This window comes from Polistes fuscatus, unplaced genomic scaffold (assembly GCF_010416935.1).
Source record: "Polistes fuscatus isolate 324 unplaced genomic scaffold, CU_Pfus_HIC Scaffold14, whole genome shotgun sequence".
NCBI classification, from domain to species: Eukaryota; Metazoa; Arthropoda; class Insecta; order Hymenoptera; family Vespidae; genus Polistes; species Polistes fuscatus.
The window spans coordinates 2420156-2424039 of record NW_025113042.1 but is presented as its reverse complement, the minus strand read 5'-3'; the positions used below and the strand labels follow the sequence as shown (position 1 = coordinate 2424039).

The 3884-nt window shown below is 38.1% G+C and overlaps 1 long non-coding RNA gene across 1 annotated transcript; it reads left to right on the top strand.

The window, feature by feature from the left end:
* The first annotated feature begins 1431 nt into the window (after window positions 1–1431).
* Window positions 1432–3559, top strand: LOC122514194. The gene is made up of 2 exons (XR_006302995.1): window positions 1432–1528; window positions 3340–3559. It is a non-coding gene; the product is annotated as an uncharacterized LOC122514194 (long non-coding RNA).
* The last annotated feature ends 325 nt before the right edge of the window (window positions 3560–3884 follow it).

The window sequence follows — 3884 nt, the reverse complement described above, 5'->3', positions numbered from 1 at the left end:
TTCTATAGGAAATTACGTCTTCGAACCCCGTAGAAGTTCGTAATTTCTAATATAAATTTTATTATTTTCTCTCATCTTTCTTGCTAAATCGGTATATTAAAATCGGAAACAACTCATTCGAATCCACTTCAAATTTTAACCGAAGTAACGTATATTAATAGAATTTGAAAATCGCTTTGTTCACGGACAAAGGGCAAGAATAGTTTCGACGGTTACATCGCTCAGCAACGGTACACTTGTTCAAACATAAGATTAGGCGACAAAGAAATCGTGACGTCAGTAGGACCCTACGTTCGGTAAACTTACCACCCCCCTTCACTAACTCACAGCTCAGGACCGTAACCGCGTGATCGGAAACCCGACGCATCATAACAAAAAATTTATATATTAAAATCTTCGCACTCAACATAATTTACATTAATCCATCTTCGAAAAGCAAGATAATTAACGTCGAGACAAAATGGAATCGGTAAAACGTCTTAGACGGGAACGAAAGATTTTGAAGGGCCGATTAACTTATTTAGAAAACTTAGTCAGGAAAGAGAATTCAGAGACGGACGAATTAGTAGATCGCTATGAACGTCTTACTGAACAAATAAACGAATACGAACGATCGCATCGAGAGTGTATAGATTTAGGCCCCGAAGAGGACGAGGAATTTGACGATTTAGAAGATCTTTTTAACCGATATCATTCAATCGGATCTATAATTAAGAAAAGGAGAACATCCGCGGCTAACATCCCGAACGATAGCAGCATAATTTCAAATCAGACGAGTACGACCGAACGACCGATTAAATTAAAACGAATTGAGATACCTAAATTTGATGGAAGATTAGAAAAATGGTTAGAATTTAAGAAAGGTTTTTTAACTCTGATAGACGCGCGGACCGATATATCCGATCTAGAAAAACACGCCTATCTTCGAGATGCATTGCAGGGCCGTGCACTCGAAGTGATTACACTATATTCAGGGGACGGGTCGAATTACAAACTCGCGTGGGAAGCATTATTAGAAAAATACGATAGAAAACGCGTACTGCTAGCGAGACTTCTCGACGCGATTCTGGATTTAACACACTCCGAGGATGATTCGGCAAGAGGGATTCAAAAACTCATAAGAGATACGGAGGCATATCTCAACATGATTGATTCGTTTAACGAGCCTCATGCCCTAACAGTGCGCGTTATCGAGCGCCTTTTACCTCGTCGCGTTCGGGAAGAATGGGATCGACAACTTAATTCGGACGATTACCCTACTCGTAAGGAACTTTATAAATTTTTAAAGGAAATAGACCACCGATATAGTGCTTCAGAGAAGCTAACGACGGACATTAAGGACGAACCCCGCGAAAAACGTAAACATATCCAAACGAACACATTACAATCGCGAAAACGGCAGGACACTTATCTTACGCATTCGGTCCCCATTAGTACATCGCACACCTGCATCCTTTGCGAACGAGTCGAACACCCGTTGTACCGCTGTCCTAAATATAACGACATGACGATAACCAACAAATGGGAGGTAATTCGAAATTATAAAATATGTCAAAACTGTTTGCGAAAGCATCGAGTGCATGCATATCATCGAATTGTCGAATATGCCATCAACCACATCACACATCCTTACACCGAACCGATCATGAGAACATACCATCGACGCGTGACCCCACATCTTCAAAACAGGAAACACTCGCGTCGACATCCCAACAAACCTCGAATCCACATAACTAACTCCTATAGTCCGCGTCGTCACGTAAATACACCGAATCCACTACTTATGATCGCGACGTACTGCATTTAAAAGAGGTGATAGAACTTTGAGACAATAGATATAAACGGAATCTTTCTTAATAGTATATTACTAGTCGAGCACATCATACAGGATACATTGGTAGAGCATTTATTACGATCTCATAACGGACGGACATACATTGAACTCAACTCGATCACATCCGGTGCAGCATCAGTGTCTTTTACCATCATCCGGAACTTAAAACTGTTCGCGAAAGACGAAAGCGCCAATTACCCGTTCAAAGCCGAAATTCTAATTAGAGATTTGCACATAAATAACTTTATCACGAACATCTAACCTATTCAATCACGCCGATATATCTTCGCGAAAGAGTTACGAAACATCATATTTTGTCGGAAAGCGCGAGATCGAACCAGAGAGCATGTTTCTGCAGTTTTTTAACTATACGCGACTTTGAAAACTATAACACGGTGTAGAGGATGGATTGACCCTTTGAGTACAGAATACTTTCTCGAACAGTATAGATCTCATCTACGATGAATAACACATTATAATATAGAAGACCATCTAGTTGATATTTCATTATCTATTCGGCATTGAATGGAACATTTTTTATTTTCAATATATATTGTTTATTCACCTGCTAGAATTTGAAATCACTGTAATTTGATAATTATAATATATTTGGATATTCACAACCAGAAATTTAAACGAATCATAAAAAGGATTATAGAATCATGGAAAGGCTTCAGTACATATTTTTACGAAATTAACATTTAACACATTGATATTGAAGAAAATAATAGTCAACCCAATATCTCATTTGCATACGATAAATCTCAAACAATTATCAACATATAATCCGATGTCATATTTTTTTACATTCAGATGGTGTATCATTCCTTCTTTGCCGTCTCCTACAGACAACACAATAGAAATAATTGCCGAAAATGTACATTTGATTATAGCACTCAAAAGGTTAAGACGCATTCGTATCGGAGAGAAGACTTGACCGCGGAAAAAATAGACGTGTATTAAAAATTAGTCCAAGACGAATAAATTTGCGCCGAAAGGGAAAGATTAACCGATTCGGGGGGAGCGGTTATCAATGAATTAGATTTGATTTCAGTTGGGGACCGATTAAGAAACGCGAAATTAACTTTCCAGAAGAAATGTCTAACATCTTTACCATTTCGCAACTTCAATGACCAATTTCATCATTTAAAATACCCACACCGATATTCGGACCACCATTTATACGATATGATAACGATATTAATTTCAACGAAATAAGTTATCAATAAAAAGATTTGTAGACTTAATCAACTCTGTTAAATACGAACGAAAATACACAACTTCATAACAGGTAGGAGAAATATTCGACATATCAATCCTCCGCTTTCATCCCAGCTAGGATGGCTGCGGGAACTATCATTCATCTATCAAACACCATCCCAAATAAGTCGCATAACAACTTTGTTCACTTATGAAGAATTAATTACACGAACGATTGAAATCAAAACAATATTAAACTTACAACCTCAACGATTCCATAACACTAACTCCAACATATTTTTTAGTGGCAAACCATTTCCAATGATACTTAAAGTGAGACGACAGCGGGAATTTCCTGGATGCACACTCTACAACCGATAAGGAGACTCGAATCGAAACCGTAAAAACCATACGAGAAAACAATCAAGCACAGCGATTGTTTATATTTTATTCAATAATTTTAAATGTACTCTGTTGTATATGTTAACTGCAAACTCGACACCTCAGATAAATTCATAACTATCATTCTTGTACGTACAAGACGATTAGATCGCCTGGCCAGCGATATGCAATTCTATCAAACAATCTACGACCAAACTTTGTAAACTTTAGCGTAAGACATCACGATACACTTACTCGAATAAGAATATTATTGATCGGTACCCTCTCAACGGGGGGAGTATGTACGATCGGAATCGATCATAGCCGAAAATCGATTGTAACCAAAATACGAGATTATTATGCGCACACTAAAACGATAGAGAGTTACTAGTAACTAGCATCTATAACCCCCACCACTCGACCGTCGAGTGAGGGCACCCTGCAGGGCACAATACGAAAGACACGCATT